Below are 18,735 nucleotides of genomic sequence, written 5' to 3'. Positions count from 1 at the left end.
TTCTGCATTACCTTTTCGGATAGAATACATGATCTTTAAGATCTCTCCAAATGCTAAACTATATAATTGTATGATAAAATGCATTACTTATATTCAATGGAATTTTAATTAAAGATGTTTAAATTACCAAGATAAATTTCTCACTGAGATCACAAGTAGTAGAGAAACATTAACAAATATCTATTCAATATATAAATGCTAGACATAAATAATGTCACTAACTAGTATTTAGATATTATAATTTTACATTAGACATACAGGTTTCAAATTATTAAATCAAATCTTATATATAATCACTATAGTTACTACAGAGAATTTACTGCACAATAATCATCTTTCAATATCAGAGGCACTAGATATCTGCATTACATAATGTTGAAAAATATATGCCACATTCGTGGAACATAAAAAAATTCATAGTCAAAACATAAAATAAGTGTTATTGAATAAATCGATGATATTTACAAATGCTCACTTTGTGGTTCAAGGATGCACATAAGAACATAACAAGGATACTGCATTTCCCATGAAACACAGAAAATATATAGACCTGAGATGATGGTTGGATTTTACCTGTTTTTCTAATGCCAATTGATTAGGAATGGTGCCTGGAAAAATGTATTCAAGAATGTGTGACCTGCTTTGAGCTCAGTGGGAAAGAATGAGAAGATTGATTACTGGTGTCTGCGGTGGTTTGGTGGTGAAGGACAGAGGGTTTGGAATCAAGTATTTTCCAATGCATTTTAGACCTTTAAACATTTGCATTCTGCAAACCTTTTCCCCCCACTTCCACCAACTTGACTAGCTAAAAAATCACTACTAGTTCATATTTAAATTGCTAGCCATTCTTCCAGAATTTATCTTCCAGCAGAGTAATGCTTCTTTTTGGTAGGCAAAATCACTTTTGTTCAGATTTGCGTAAGACAGTGTGACACTCCAGAACTTCCTTTCACAGATAGCCACATCCATCATCAATAGAATATTAATGTAGAGGGAATGCAAGGTCAACCCAGAAAACATTAATTTGGAAAGGAGAAACCGGAATTATGTGAATAACAATGGTGTGGGGCTGGGTGGGGGGGAGAAAGAAAAGGAAAGAAAGAAAAAAGAAATGCTGATTCATTGTCCAATCCCTGTCTGGGTCTAATGTTGCCCTCCTGAGTGGTGGGTAAAACTCTCCTGGGCAGCAGCCATCATTACAGCTGTTAACTCCCCATACTGGCATCCACCCACAACCCCCCCACACACACACACACCCTGCCCTGTCCTGCACACTAATCTTGCTGGCAGTGATGATCTCCCCAACACAATCTACCACTGTGCTTCTTTAAAGAAACAGACTCTTCTAGTGCACTCAACATCTTATTTTAGGCGTGCCTGGGTGGCTCAGTCCACTAAGCATCTGCCTTCAGCTCTGGTCATGATCCCAGCGTCCTGGAATCGAGTCTCGCATTGGGCTCCTTGCTCCGCAGGGGATCTTCTCCCTCTCCCCCTGCCTGCCGCTCCTCCTACTTGTGCGCTCTCTCTCTCTCCCTCTCTGTCAAATAAATAAGTAAAATCCTTTATAAAAAGGTCTTATTTTACTTACTAATTAGACACAATTCCCAGGAACTCACATTCATAAATGAGAAATCGGACAATAAGGCAATTCTTACATAATGGTAAAAGCAAGGCCAAGGCTTTTCCAATCAAGGTTGACTGGTCCCTCAAAGCCAGTGAAGCTTTTTATACTTAGGTACATAGAAGATCCATTTTTGTAAATGTCCCACTGGGTCTGTGCTATGAACATTCTCTCTTCATTTTCTTGTTTGAAGTCTAACTTGAGGATTTTGCTTTCTCTGCAGCTTCCTCAGATAGAAGCCACTTCCTCACCCATACTTCTCTTACCAGTTGGCGTGAAGCTAACCATTCTTCTTCACCCCTTCCTGAAAACACTCAGCTCTGAGCCTTCTGTCATTGCACAATGCCAACCAACACCATCCTTGTTGCGAGTACCTACAGATCCTAGGTCACTCCAGTTCTTTAAGGATTTTAAATCCTAGTTCACAGTTATTGCACTAACATCGCTCCTGGGATTTCATACTCACTCCGATAACCAATAGCTACACAGTTCCCTGTTCTTCTCTTCTCTAGGGACTGGATCGCACCCTCCCTCTTCAAATGCTTGGGGCTGAGGTGTGTCCCTCATGAATTCAAATACTGAAGCACACCCCTAAGGCGATGGTATTCGGAGATGAGTCACTTAGGAGGTTATCAGGTTTAGATGGTTTCAGGTTTCCATGATGGGATGGGTGCCTTTAGAAGAAGAAACCAGAAAGCTTGCTTCCTCTCTTTCACAACCCACATGCATCAAGGAAAGGCTGTGTGAGAACACAGCAAGATGGTGGCCATCTGCCCTGACCCTGCTGGTATTGTGATCTTGGCCTTCCAGTTTCCAGAACTATGAGAAATAAATTCCTGCTGTTGAAGCGGTATTTGGTTATGGCGGGCCGAACTAAGGTGCCATCTGCTCCCATCGTACCTTACACAGTATACCTTACACTTTATTACCCAGGACTACAGCCATTGCTAAATAACAAATGTTGGGTACCCCATTTTCCAACTACTGCCTCTTATAATTCCATCTCACTCCTTTCAATGCTATGATTCCCCAAATCCTCAGGCCCATAGTCCATAAATTCTACAGCCTTTCACTGTCAGGTTTGGTTTTAAGCCCTTACTTCCTTCCTTGCAACTAATCAAATGTCCATTGTCTGTCATGATATAATCACTCTTATATAAATCAAGTCTCTTACCTTTCCCTTCATGTACTATTCTAGCAAAACCCAACCCCAGTTAAATTAAACTCTATGAGCAAATGCTTCACCTGCACTCAAGAAGAGGAACATGGAATGAGAAAAGTATCATCATCTCTCACTTTGAATTTCTCTTCACGAACCTCAAGTGGGCATAAAATATTACCAAGAAATTCTATAGCATTCCCCTAATCCAAGTACATTTCTCCTCTCCCAGGCAACTATCCCACATCTCTTCCCTCTTTTCAAAGATCTAACACTGACTCCCATCTTCACTCCCAACTGATGACCTTACTTCCTATTTTAATAAAAGACAAATAAATGAATAAAATCAATCAAAAAAGAATGTCTTCATTTTCCCACTACCATAACACCCCCTATGCCTTCCGCACTTACATACTCATACCTTCCTGCCTCTCGCTAGGAGCACAGTAACTGGCATGCACACAGCCCTATTTGCTAGAAATTATCGTAAACACTTTACAGAAGTAAACTCACGTACCCTCCATGACAACCCTGTAAGCCAGGGACCATTGGTGCCCTCATTTCTCAAATGAGAGACCCAAGGCAGAGAGAGTTCAATGAGCTCGGCCCCTGGTCACAAAGCCAGTGACCAGGCAGGCTTGTTCTCTCGTGGCCTTCACTATAGTCCTTCTTGGGCTCCTCCATTTCTATGAATGAACTGTCTGGGCTCCTCTCGAAGACCAATCCCACCCCTATGCTCTATATCCCATCCCCACTTGACTGTTCTGGGACATTGTCACCCCATTCTCCTGATCGCTCCTGGATCATTATCATAAGGATAGAAATTTTCTCTCATCTTCAAAAACCCTCCCATGACCCCACATCACTCTCAAACCACTACCTCATGTCTGTGGTCCCTTTTAGATCATAATTCTTTTTTTTTTTTTAAGAGTTTACTTACTTGGGATGCCTGGGTGGCTCAGTTGGTTAAGCAGCTGCCTTCGGCTCAGGTCATGATCCCAGCGTCCTGGGATCGAGTCCCACATCGGGCTCCTTGCTCCGCAGGGAGCCTGCTTCTCCCTCTGACTCTGCCTTCCACTCTGTCTGCCTGTGCTTGTTCTCGCTCGCTCTCTTTCTGACAAATAAATAAATAAAATCTTTAAAAAAAAAAAAAAGAGTTTATTTATTTATTTGACAGACAGAGATCGCAAGTAGGCGACTGAGCCACCCAGGTGCCCCTAGATCGTCATTCTTATAAAAGAGTGTTCATTACTCCAATATCTTGAGTACTCTGTTGAACTCATTCAATTCGGCTCCTACAGTTACCACACTAAACTACACTGGCCCCAGTCGATGACTTACCACTTAAACGTTCACTCACTCCTTCCTCCTTGAAATAATTCTTCAATGGGCTTTTAGAAAACCATCCTCCTTTGGTTTTCCGTTTAACCGGCCACTGTTTCTCTATTTCTCTTACTGACTCCTCATTTCCCTGACCTGTCAACATTAGAGGGACCCAGAAGTCAGTCTTCACACGTCCTACATTCATCCCTTGATGGTCTCAGCCATTATCATGGTACTAGATAACATCCTCGTGCTAATGATTTCCAAGTTTATACTTTTAATTGGAGTCTGTTCCCCAAACACAAACCTTATGCCTTCTTGACAGCTTTCAGATGCTACCTGAGAAACTCAAGGGGTATCTCATTATGTCATCATCAGCTGCAAACTTGACACCTCCACGTAGATCTGTAATAAACAGCTCAAAGCACATCCAAACAAACTCCTAGTCTTTGTCCACATCACTCCTGCCCCAGCTGTGCTCCTCCTCCGATTTCTTGCATCTTAACTCATCACAGCTGCATCCTTCCAGGTGTTCAGGCCAGAAACTCTGGAGCCATCATTCGCTCTTCTCTTTGTCTTGTCGTCAGGAAATTCTGCTAGCTCTCTCTTCCTGAAAGATCTTGAGTCTGACTGGTTCTTACAAGCCCCACCGCTGCTGCTCTGGGTCTAAGCTACCATCTTCTCTCACCTGGTTTCCTGCAAAGAACTTCCTGAATGGTCTCACTGCCTCCACCCACCCTTGTATCCTCGCTCATTCTCATGGCCAGGATCCTTTCAAAATATCAGATCATACCACTCTATTCAGAATCCGCCAGTGGCTTTTTAATAATAAAAAGGGGACAAACCACGATTCCTATAATGAACAAGAAGGCCTTGAATTTGTGCCTTCTTGCTACTTCTAGTTTTCACTATTCTGCCTCTCTCTCTCACTGATTCATTCCGGCTTTATTGGTCTCCCTGAGGTTCCTCAAACCTGTTAATCACATTCCCACTCCAGACTTTTATACTTGGTGTTCTCTCTACCTGGAGAGTCCCATGGGTCACTCCTGCACTGCTGCCTACTCTGCTTAAAGGTTGTCTTCTTAGGGAAGATTTCCTCACCATTCTAGAAAAAAAATAATAACTCATGTTTAAATAAGCTCTGTCCTTTACAACTTACCTTGCTTATCTGTTTTTGTTTTGTTTACCAATAGCACTACCATCTAACTCTGTTATATTTAACATGTTTCTCTTTTCTTTATAAAAAAAATTTTATTTGTTTATTTATTTATCGAGAGAGAGAGAGCATGCACACACACAAGCAGACAGATGGAGAGGGAGAAGGAGCCCGATGCAGGACTCAATCCCAGGACCCTGGGATCATGACCTGAGCCAAAGGTAGATGCTTAACTACTGAGCCACCCAGGCGCCCCTATTCTACATGTTTCTTTCTTTACCTTTCCTACTAGAATATAAGCTGTCTGGGGACAGAAACTTGTTTGTCTCTTTTGTTCACTGCTCCTTCATTCACCAAGAATAGCACTTAGAAAAAAGTAGGCACAGACTAAATTTTTAGTAAATCAAATGATTTAATAGATGCGTAAGTTAACAATATTGCATTCGAGAGGGGATTTTGTGGTTGGTTGATTAATTTCATGTTTGGAGTATCAACTTTCTTTTTTCTTTTTTTGATCCATTTATTTACTTGATAGAGACAGAGATGGGAAGCATGAGCAGGAGGGGCCCATGGAAAGGGAGAGAGAGTCTCAAGCAGATTCCCACTGAGTGTGGAGTTAAGTGTGACTTGAGGCTCAATCTCACGAGCCTGAGATCATGACCCGAGCCTAAACCAAGAGTGGGATGCTTCACCGACGGGCCACCCAGGTGGTCCTGGGGTAGCATCTTATTATGCATCTGGTTCTGTATAACATTTTTGAGTCAAATCATGTTAACTGACCCTGGAATAAAGTTCAGATTAAAATATCTTTTAAAGTCATATTGGTATTACTAATAAATATTAGACCTAATGTTTTTCTTCCATCCTTTTCATTCCTAAGCCACTGCCAAGCAACAGATACATGCTGCCTTATGTATTTACCATTGCTATAATCTTCTAACTCGCTTCTCTCCCTGAGTTATTAATACTGCATTGTAATCTATTTTACATATGGCTGCCAAATTAATCTTTATCTAAAGAGCAACATGACAGTCATTCCCTGGCTCAGAAAATTGCTGTGGCATCTCAGTGTCTGACATAAAATCTCTCAAGCTGGCCCTAACCCACTTCTACTGACTTTTCTACTACTTCTACTTCACCATCCTGTATTCCCACCTAGTAGGAGTCTTTGTGGGCATCACCAGTCCTGCCTATAAAGTTGCTCTTTACATCAGAGACAGGCAAAATTTGGGATTAAAGATCAGGTAACAAGGGGCACCTGGGTGGCTCAGTAGGTTAAACGTCTGCCTTTGGCTCAGGTCATGATCCCAGGGACAGGGGATCAAGTCTGAGCCATGCCCCTCCTGCCTTTTGGGCTCAGGGTCTATCTCTGTTGCTCTCTTGGTCTCTCTCAAACAAAATTTTTAAGAGAAAAAAAAAAAAAAAGATCAGGTAACAAATATTTTAGGCTTTGCAAGTGTAGGGGAAGAAAACTTTTCCCTTCTTTCCTTCTAGGTACTTTGGCTGGTCTATTAATTAAATGAACATAAGAAAAAAAAAGAGAAAAGCAAATTGAATCATGTATGTATGAGAGCTCCGTGAGAGTAGGAGACCCACAGGCACTAAGGCAGCTGACATTCACGCGCCATCCGGGGCTCAGGAGCAGGGGGTAGGTGTCTGAGACTTGAAAGGGGAAGACCAAATGTTCAGGGAACAAATGTCTGCCCTGCTGTGCAGAGACAACGAGACACGGGAGCAGAAGTTGATCTCTAGGCCCTGTGGAGCTTTCCCCCAGCTGAGCACTCCTAGCCCAAATTCTTTCCGTAACGTCTGGTGACAGTTCTCGTCCTAGGCCAGGACTTCGGAGCTTCGGAGGTAGGGCAACTGCAGGATTCCCTACAAATCTGCTCTCTGGTCCTTTATCCTGCTTCTGTTCTGGCCGGGTATCTGCGTCCCCACCTCACACATGCCTTGTAGTATGTCTTCCTTGTACAGGTCAAGGATTGGAGGATTTCTTTAGAGTCTTCCAGCACACTAGATAGCACTGGAGGAAGGAAGGACTGGTGAGAAGGACCTGTCGGGGCCATCCCGTGGGTATTCCAGACTAGCAGGGCTAGACATCTCGATGCCAAGACCCCTGCTTCCAAGGAATAAGTGACTTATGCAGGACACCTGGACATGTTTTCTCATTCTAACTGCTTCCTGGATGCCAGAGAGGACATATACATCAGACCACCATCCCCAGTAAAAACCCCAGACCCCAAGCAAGGACAAGACTCTCCTTTCCCTTCTGAGGCTCCTGGATACTCTGTACCTGTACTCTTTCTATATCTGAAATAAATTCTGCTCTCATTCCTGTTGGCTCGCATTTGATTTCTATCCCGCACATAGCCAAGGACCCCCTCTGGGTCCTGGCGGGCCTATATCACTTCTAAGTTTTTTCAGGCAGTGAAGGGGGAGATAAAAATCTCTTCCTGAGTCTTTTGGACCTTGGTTCACTTCAGCTCAATATAATCTACATGGTAAAGTGGGACATTTTGGGGTGGCTTGTCCTGAACCCTTTCGCAACCCATGTGGTCTCTGTCATAAGTGCTCAACTTGGCCCTAGGGAACAAAACCAGCTGTTTTGCATGGACTTAAGTCCTGCTCTTTGTTTACAGTTCAGGGTTTTCTGGGATCTATGAGTGTTTCCACACTGTTAGTACCAACTGTGCTGTCTTTTCATTATTAAATTTTCTTGTTTATAAAAAAAAAAAAAATTGGTCATAGTCTACACTTCCATGTAACGTCAGTGCCCAGCACAAGGCCATGCAATAAGAGACACTCAGCACACCCCACATACTCTTATTTTAACATTTTTGGCTTTTTGTTTTGTTTTGTTTTCTTTACCTGTATATATCCACTGAATGTGATGCAAACTTTTAGCACCAAAAAGTAATTGAATCAATGGCGCAGCTTATAACCAATGGAATAATTTTAGAAAACATTACCATGAACCTAAAGCACAAGTAAAAGTGATTTTCCTTCTAAACATCTATGTGGTTCAAAGAACTGAAGGCCAAGTTAAACGATACAAAGTCCTGCGTTTCAAACTTGTTTTGCTCTCATATTCCGTAAACGGATTTTTACAAACTATATGACTTCACAAATGTTGAGTCAACACACCTGAAATGTTTTATTGTGTTATTAAATAGTTGAAAAGAAATAATCTTGGGTCAGGGGATGGGGTAACCGGGTGACAAGCATTAAGTAGGGCAGGTGAGATGTGACCCATGTAACACTGGGTGTTATATGCAAGCAATGAATTACTGAACTCTACATCTGAAACTAATGATGTATATGCTGGCTAATTGAATTTAAATAAAAACACACACACAAGTAATCTCCATTTTTTTTTATAAATAAAAGCATTAAATAACTCTTTAAGATGTAAGCAACTTCACTGAATTTTATACCCATGGATATCTACTTAAATATTTACAAATAAACTCCTGTTTATAGTTAGAGACTTTACTTGTACTCCTCTGATCTGTCCAGTTGTCTCCTCAGCATTTTACCCCAATGCGATGTATTTTCTGCTTCAAAGACTTATTGATCACTGTACAGCACTTCTACCTGACAAAAACATGATCTTATTTTTTTTTAATTTCTCTATGTTTTAAGTGCTAACATTTCTTCTGGGTTGGATTGCCATAATTTTTAGTATCATAAAATTGATCAAAACAGCACAACTCACACATTTTACTGGAGACCCATAATTTAATGAGATAGGTTTACTGCTTGTATAAGTCAGAGTTCATCCTCAATTTTATTTCTTTTTTGTTGTTGTTGTTTCGGTATATAAGCATAAGAAATCATGAATATATTAACAAGTAGAGAGGAATGAAATTATAATGTCAGTCAATATTTTGAATATATTCCTAAATGAGATTTATACATTTTAGTGTATGTAAATTTTAAAGCAAATGGAAAAAAAATCAGATAGCGATTTATTGCCAACATTTATTTTTACTAAATGATCACATAAAAACTTAATTTGGTTTTCCTTTTAATTTTGTTGAAACCAAACAATTTTAAGGGAAGTTTAACAGCCACCTGACCTGCAAAACTTTTTGGAGTCTCTAGTATATTTATTTGTACAAAGAGTAAATAAACAACACACATATAGCATGGCCACGGGTTTGACATAGATCTTGATAAAATAAGCAAATGATCAAATTCAAATGGCAAGTTTATTGTGGCCATTGAATCAATCCAGAACTGTTTTTTAGGCTCAAAAGGTGAGAATTAATGATATCAAACAGCATTAACAAAGTTTTCCTGACTCTTGGTCATAAAGATCTTTATGGTCCACATTGAATCCAAGATTAGACATCACTGATTAGCCAACTACCTCTGAGCAAACTGAAAACTGTCCAGCAGATCCTGAATTCCACAGTGCCTCCAGGTAGGTCTTTTTTCTCCACTTTTGCACCATCTGACTTCCAAAACTTTAGTTGAAGAATCATTGTGGTGATTCCCTTTTCCTACACCTACTCCTTATGTGAGTAATTCAAAATTCTCTGTGTTTAGCACCCAAAAGTTTTGATACCATAGGGCAGTGCAACATAATGAGGCTCAGGAGGGCTGAGAAATAGATCTTTCTTTTGTGAAGTGCAAGAATGGTAACTGTTTAAAAAAAAAGAAGAAGAAGTTGAAAAAAGGGAAGTGGTATAATGTTCAGACTCACGGCCACAGTCAAGTAGGGGAGAGAGGGCAGGAGAATGAGGATAAGGAAATGGATTGCCTTCAAAGTCTGCAAGTCAGCTTAAGTTTTTCGGAGTCTTCAGGTGTGTTCAGAAGTACATGTTTTCCAGTTGGAAGTCCATGAGTACAAAGCCAATTTTAGGACATAGACAGACTTGAAGAAAAGCCTTAGCCACAAGATGTCACTAAAATTCTATGTTACACTTGAAGACGCTATTGCAAGCTTCTTTGCTTCTAAAAAATCAACAGCAGCATTTGAGATCTAAACAAAAGAAGGATAAAGCACCTTTGATTCCTTAATTTTAAAAGAAAAAATGTGATGGGGAAAGAAAGGATGATGAAGAAAGGCAAGGTAGTTTGGGAATATTATCAGATGCTATCTGGGCCTTCACAATTTTGTTTCTAGCAAAAGGTAACCCAATAAATACGTTTAAATGGAAATAACACTCAGTAATTTAAAGTAGGTACTCTAAAATGGGATGACTTATAAAAAACACTTTATTAACGTCCTTGGAAAGCACATTTTGTGGCTAAAAAAAATTTAACCATTAAAAAAAATTTACCTTAGAAAATGAAATGTACCCAAAAAAATGTACCTGTTCATTCATCTACATAGTTCTATGCAGGCTTTAAACATTTTATAATTCAAATTCACTTAGCCTTGAAAAAATTAGCTATTGCTTAGTTATTCAAGAGTGATTTTTTTTTAAAGAGTGGTATATATTTAGAATACTCACTATATTTTATGTATCTTGAGAACTTGTTTATTCGTATGCTACATTTATTATAGGTAAAAGTTAAAAACAAGATTATGTAAAGTTAAGCAGTTGGGACCAGAAGTGTTTTAAAAGTACCTGTGTACAACTCTTGGGACATTCCCCAATGTGCAAATCCAAGAACTTCGAAATACACAGTTTTACAAAGACTAACCTCTAAAATAAAGACATCACAGCAAGCCATCTCAAGTTAAGTATAGAAATAAGACATATTTACCCATTTAATAATTATGATAATGAATAAAAGCTTTATTTTGGCTAGAAATAAGAAAGAATATAAAAATCATTTGATGAAAATCTCACCTCCCTCCAATATATTGCGCAAAAACATGTCCATGCTCTACATGCTTCTAAAAGCCTACTGATAAATGACATTTGAAATTTAAAGAATGTGAACGAAAGAAAATCATTTCAAGTTTTTTCACTCCAGTACTGAAAATGTTTCCAGCTAAGCCTTATTTGGGTGGAGAGTGAAGGGAGTTAGTGGAATGATCTCTAACAAATTGCCAGAATACCAGGATTAGGAAAGGACAGAAAGTAAGGGCATTGAATGGCCGCTAAAAAAAAAAAAAAAAAAAAAAATCAAGGTGATGTTATCAGTTAAATTATTTGGGTGAAAATTTGATTACTGCTTAAAAGCAAAACACAGTAAAGTCAGATCAGCACAACCTTTTAGTGTACAATGTATACACTACATTGGTACACTCTGTAACAATGACAGATATTCTAGCATTTTTATTTTTTCCCACAATCCTGTTCTACATTCTTGTGGTCATACAGAAAGAGGAAGCTTGTCACTAGTCTAGTATTCTAAGAATAGGTATGCGATTTAAAAAACTTGTTTTTCTTACTGATCCACATAAAATAAAATTCTTTTTTAATCACATACTATCACAATAATCTTCTCACCTAGAGTCACCAAAAGAAATATCTACCTGCAGATGATGTTAAAGGGGTTTCTCATCTGTCCTTTGCATTCAGCTCAGGAGAAGTATTCTTTCATGTTATGTTGCAGTATTTGGACATGGTTTTATTTTTATTTTTTTTTAAAGATTTTATTTATTTATTTGACAGAGAGAGATCACAAATAGGCAGAGAGACAGGCAGAGAGAGAGAGGAGGAAGCAGGCTCCCCGCTGAGCAGAGAGCCCGACGTGGGGCTCGATCCCAGGACTCTGGGATCATGACCTGAGCTGAAGGCAGAGGCTTTAACCCGCTGAGCCACCCAGGCGCCCCTGGACATGGTTTTAAATATGTACCCAAACACACTTCCGCAGTAAGCCAGGAAAATAAGATTGTGGTGGGGGTGCGGATGAAGCGCTTCAGAACTGAGCCATTTGCCCAAGTTGTGTAATCTTAACATAATCTGATTTCCTTGCCATTACAATTCACCTTATGAATCTGGAGGGATGTCTCCAAGACAGTGGGCAGACTGGTTGATATGCCACTTAGGGAAGGCACTTAAAAATCAAAGAAATGTCCTTTCCTGATATTAACAATGTCTCAAAGAAATGTTTTACATTTCTGTTTTTATCTCAAAAACCCATGTGAACACTCTTCCTCCACATAGGAAGTATCGGAAGAAATAAATTTGCAACTTCCTCCTCAGTTTTTCATAATGTTGAGCATTATAAAAACAATACAGACTCAAGTGTTCACATTGATGGTTTATTGTTGATAACTAACTGCTCTCTTAAGAAAGGGAGGAGTTGATTGGCTTTTTAATAACCCTTTTATTCACCTAAATACCTACATTGCTGCCCAAATAGCTAGTGTATGTTCCATCATTAATGATCATAATACACCTGTCTAATCCTCACCAAAGCTTACTGCCCAGGGTAATCTTGTTCTCTATATTGAAGAGTCTTCAGGGTTGAAGAGAACAAGAAATTGCTAGGGACTTCTCACTCTTATATGTAACACCCATATATGCCAAATGACTCAGACACTGCACATCAGTGGTTCTGCCTGCAAAATACAATATCCTCTCAACACGTGACAGAAATTGCTCTTTCATGTTGTCCCTGAATTGAGATTTTCTGGCAGAATTTTTCCAATAGCTCTTCTGTAATCTGATTACATTAATGTTGAGACAGTTTTTACCAGCTACTCAGCAATGCTTTTTTTAAAAAATATATATATATTACTTCCTATTAGATTTGTTTGATATTTGAACTGAGACTTCAAGTTCAAACCCACAGGTGACGACTGTTTTATGGTTGTCAGAGGCTAGCAAGCATTCTTCCTGAGGATTATATCCAAAGACATGATGCAGAAAACAATTGGAAAAATGGGTATAATCATTAAGACATGAGATGCTAAAATATGGTTTAGTGTCCAAGTGATAGATCTAAGGCAGGACCCTACAGAGGGAGGAACTCTGGCGACAACCTAAAGTGAGCTGGCTTTCTGCCACCAAACACTGAGTGGCTTACGTGTATGCCAGGTGTCTGGGACAAAAACTTGTATTCATTTTAAGAAATGCAACTCTGAATGATACTTCTGTAATTCTCAACTCTTCATCTTGAATGACAAATTTTAAACTGGGATGGTATTTTACACTTGTTGAGGAAAAATAGAATTACCCAAATTCATTTACGAGAGAAACCAATGTGCTTCAGAATAAATGTTGTGAGACGTGTGATGGTGATGCAAATATCTGGCCGTGTACTATTTACCAGTGGTGAATGGACTGTAGGCCTCATTTCAGATATTCATCTGTCCTTCCTTATATAGTCCAGCTGCAATTTTAAAAACATCATACTCACGGAAACTCTTGGGACAGCACATAGATTTTAATTCTGCATTCCCATTATGACATCACAGTATTTGGTACTACTTTCATCACTTTTCACTTTGTGAATTGGAGATAAGAGTATCAACCAGAAAATGCAAACTTAAAATTATAATTCATTAAATTTCATAGGGAAGTACATTGGTGAAACTAAATACTGTTGACTTCATGTTGGCTGTGCTAAACTGACCAACATAGTCCGTGTTATTACATATGCATCTAATGATTGTACACTAAAGACATAACACTATTAAAAATTACATGAGATTTTACCTATAAAACCTGCTAAACATGTGAATTTCCTGCATAAAATTTCCAAAATATATGTGATATGGAAAAAGATGTTTCAGCCCATTTTTCCCCCCTCTGAAACTGCCAAACTAGTTATCAAGGGTCATCATCCTTTTGGGGCATTGTTCTAATCCAAAGGTAGGGATTTACCTACAATTCTCAGTAAGGACCAAAAGATGACAATGGTTAAAGTAGTAAGTGGGGCAAAAGTGAGAGTTTAGAGAGATGCACTTCCTAATAAACTTTGTAAGTCTTTTTTGTAAAGATTTCTTTTTTTTTTTTTTTTTTAATTTATTTGACAGAGATCACAAGGAGGCAGAGAGGCAGGCAGAGAGAGAGGGTGGGGGAAGCAGGCTCCCTGCTGAGCAGAGAGCCCGATTGTGGACTCAATTCCAGGACCCTGGGATCATGACCTGGGCCGAAGGCAGCGGCTTTAACCCACTGAGCCACCCAGGCACCCCTAAAATAAACTTTTATTACACAGTAAATGTTACTTGATGTAAGTTAAAGTGAGAAACCCATTAAGAAACTAGAACAAGTATTTTAAGTACCAAGTGTCTTCTATTAAGGTACCTGGTATGTAATAAGTGCTTGATAAATGGTTTACCAAGCTGAGAGAAGACTGTTTAAGGGAAAACACTGATATATTATTTAAAATCAACTTTTTTCTTAGTCCTAAACTGTTGCTCTGGCTTAAGGTTGATTTAGAGTTAAAATTATGGCTTATTCTGAAGTTCCCTTAGTTCCTGTGGGTTCAATTTTGATTGTTCTACTGCTATTCCAGCATTAAGCCGCTGACATGCTTAATTTTTCTATCACTATCTTGTTTCTGTGCTCTAAGCTCATTCTATTGTAAAGCTAATCTACTCAAATCAGTGCAGTCAGGGCAGTAAAACCTCCTGTCTTTGCTAAACAAGTATTTTCCGTTAAACTTCCTAGAATAACTTCTAATGACCTTATAAGCACACTCATCCAGGGCCATACATCCTACAGAAAAATCCCATCCCAAATCTGCCACTCATCTCCAGTGTCACTCTTAAATGCATGTCAACTCCTATTACTCATTCTCTTTGAAGAAATCATCTATCCAGTACTTGATTATTTTATTAACATCTGAATTTTTACTATAGATTAACTGCAGTCTGTAATTTAGCCTTCTGTCAACAAATTGCACTTATCAACTAAAACATGAAAATATATTTTGAGGGCTCCTGGGTGGCTCAGTGGGTTAAGCCGCTGCCTTCGGCTCAGGTCATGATCTCAGGGTCCTGGGATCGAGTCCCGCATCAGGCTCTCTGCTGAGCAGAGAGCCTGCTTCCCTCTCTCTCTCTCTGCCTGCCTCTCCATCTACTTGTGATTTCTCTCTGTCAAATAAATAAATAAAATCTTTTAAAAAATTATTAAAAAAAAAGAAAATATATTTTGAACATATACATAAAAAAGCAAAAAAGTTCTACACAAGAGTAGTTCCAAAAACTTCAGCATTTCTAGTGATAGAAAAGAGAAAACTATTTGAAAGTCTTCATACTTTTTTCTAGAAACGATGTGTAACACTTTCATCTTCTTGTTTTTCCCTCTGTAAACAGAAATACACATACTACACATATGTATTTATAAATGCATATCTGTTAGAAAAAAGAATAAAAAAGTGTTTTCCAATGAGCAAAATTTATGAGGAAGCAAAATAATTTCTTCAACTTCAATGAACTACAAATTCCTTTAAAATACTGAGTTGGTAAGAAAGCATACATTCACAAAATCATGTAACTTCAAAATAGTTCAGAAATCATGTTTATTTTTACATATGAAGAAAATGAGAATTAGAGTTTAAATTCTTTCACAATAAGGTAGTAGCAGTAGTCAGACTAGAAATAAAGTGCAAGAAAAAAATCAGGCTTTGTAGTTTAAAAATTAAATCATCACTCCACCCATGCCCCCCCATCCCACACAAAACAAAAAACAACAGGAAAAAAATACCCATAACAAAAGTATGTGAACTTCAGAACATTACTTAACTTTTGCGGCTTCAATTTCTTCATCTTTCACAAAAGCATAATAAAACTTTATTACTTCTAATTACCAAATTATTGTTGATTGTATTAGAGCTAACATTTCATTATTCAGGAAGATAACTTTGGCTTTATTCATTAAACAGATATTTATTGAGGACCTAATACATATGCTAGGCATTGTCTTTAGCAGACAGGTAAAGGGCTAGGAATATAAAAGGCTCTGAAAAAATATCATTTGTTCCCTTATTTATAGCTTTAATAAATATCAACTTGAATACTTAGTCTTCACAAGGTAATGAACAAAAATGAAAGACAAACAGCTATAGCCTCAGCTCTCAGTTTAAAATCTAGTGGGGGAGATTAACAAGTTAGTAAATTAATATTTAAAATGCTAGGACCGAAATAAACAGGAACTCTTATAAATATTAAAAACGGGGTCTACGTACAGAAGAGAGAAAACATTTAAGACAAACCCTAAAAGATAAAAATTAAGCAGCCATGCAAAAAGCTAGGAAAATTTTAGACAGATAACAGACACAAAAAACCTCAAGAGAAAAAAATGTTTCACTTAAAGACATTTCTATTTTTAAACCATTTCAATTATAGCCCTTTTAATTTTATATTATCAGACTATCTGCAACAACAAAAAAATTAACTTTCACTATTTTATATACAGACCTACTTTGACTTACAATGGGTTACATCCCAATAAACCCAACAGAAGTTGAAAATATCATTAGGTTGATAATGTATTTAATAGGTTAGGACCTACTGAACACCTGATCTTTGCCTAGCCTACCTTAAATGTGTTCAGAACACTTAAATTAACCTACAGTAGGACAAAAATCATCTAATACAAAACTTATTTTATGATAAATAAGGTGCTAAATATCTCCTGTAACTTACTGAACACTGTAAAGAAATTGAAAAACAGAATGACTGTATGGATACAAAATGATTTTAAGTGTACTGGCTGGTCACCCTTGTGACTGCATGGCTGACTGGGACATGGTGCAACCTGCTGCTGCCCAGCACTGACAGAGAGTGTTGTACCCCTCCTCTAGCCTGGGAAAAGGCCAAAATTCAAAGTACAGTTTCTACTGGGGTGTCTGGCTGGATAGGTCAGAGCATGTGACTCCTGATCTTAGGGTCATGAGTCCAAGCCCCACATGGGGTGTAGAGATTACTTAAATAAAACAACAACAAAGTATGATTCCTACTGAATGCATTTCAATTTCACACCTTTGTAACACTGAAAAATCCTAAATTGAACCACTATAAATCAAGGGCTGTCTATACTTTCCAATAAAAGCAGGGGCTAAGTAAGCACGGGGTAAATACTAAGATTACTTAATAGCAAATGTTGGCTGGACCAAACAATGCATGAAAATGAGGGAAATCAAACATAGATGGTGACGAAAACCAGATTATAAAATCTGGATTTTATTTTTTTAAGATTTTATTTATTTATTTGACAGAGAGAAATCATGAGTAGGCAGAGAGGCAGACCGAGAGAGCGAGGAGGAAGCAGGCTCCCTGCCAAGCAGAAAACCCGATGCAGGACTCGATCCCAGGACCCTGAGATCATGACCAGAGCTGAAGGCAGAGGCTCAACCCACTGAGCCACCCAGGCACCCTAAAATCTGGATTTTATTTTGGAGGTAATGCAATACACACTGAAAGTTCTGAGCATGGAAGAAATGGAAGCTATACTTTAAGGAAATTTTAATGTTATAAATATGTAAAAAACATTAAAGCAAAGACATAATTAAGTCAATGTTTAGGTAAAGAAATTCTAATTATAGTAGCAGCTGAAATAAAAAGCAATACTGTAGATACACTGCATCCAGACATGGCAAGAAATTAAATGTGTGGAACAGACTATTTCTCACACTGAAAGTACAATTGTACTTTCAGTGTACAAAGTAGATTGTGATGACACACTAAGTTCAAGAAATTGCATGTAAATTTTTACATATATTTCTATATATCCCAATTATCTCTATTCCTTTTTATAATATCATACATGAGCATTCTATATCTTTTCAAGTGGTTTTTTTTTTTTTTTTAAAGATTTATTTATTTATTTATTTGACAGACAGAGATCACAAGCAGGCAGAGAGGCAGGCAGAGAGAGGGGGGAGGAAGCAGGCTCCCTGCGGAGCAGAGAGCCCGACGCGGGGCTCGATCCCAGGACCCTGGGATCATGACCCGAGTCGAAGGCAGAGGCTTCAACCCACTGAGCCACCCAGGCGCCCCTCAAGTGGTTTTAAATTACCAAGCAATTTAAGAAGTATAATTCCAAGCATATGGCATGCACTAACACTCCTAGACTGTACTTAGATAAACAATAGAGACTAAAGGCACCTATGCTTTGGAAATCAGAGCTAGCAAATGACCTTTGATACTGAAGACAGAAGAATTCATCAAAAACTGATGGGTAAAATAGCTGAAAGGGGTTAAGAATACACTTACCAGGATGAGCACTGAGTAATATATAGAACTGTCAAGCCACTATATAGGACCTCTGAAACTATCATAACACTGTATGTTAATTAACTCCAACTTAAAAAAATCTTTTAGAAAAGAGTCACCAGTTCTAGTAATTTACCATCTATTTAGGGAGGCAATAGTAAGTTACATGTAACAATCTGAGAACAATTAAATAAATGCTAACCATCAGTATTTTAAGAGATGGGAAATATTAACACAAGCTTGTGAAACTAAATGCTTCAAGAAAAAAGGCTTTCCTAAATAGTTACTGATTTTAACTTTTCTTCAGAAAACGGATTAAGTAACACAGCTGGCACTGTGCAGCAGAGAAGCCTTCAATTCTTAAATTCATTAATTCAAACATAACTAAATTTCATTCTTGAAAT

Source organism: Mustela putorius, unplaced genomic scaffold, assembly GCF_011764305.1.
Source record: "Mustela putorius furo isolate JIRA1106 unplaced genomic scaffold, ASM1176430v1.1 tig00003834_pilon_pilon_pilon, whole genome shotgun sequence".
Lineage (NCBI taxonomy): Eukaryota > Metazoa > Chordata > Mammalia > Carnivora > Mustelidae > Mustela > Mustela putorius.
The sequence above is the reverse complement of the archived record's forward strand: the minus strand, read 5'-3'. Positions refer to the sequence as shown.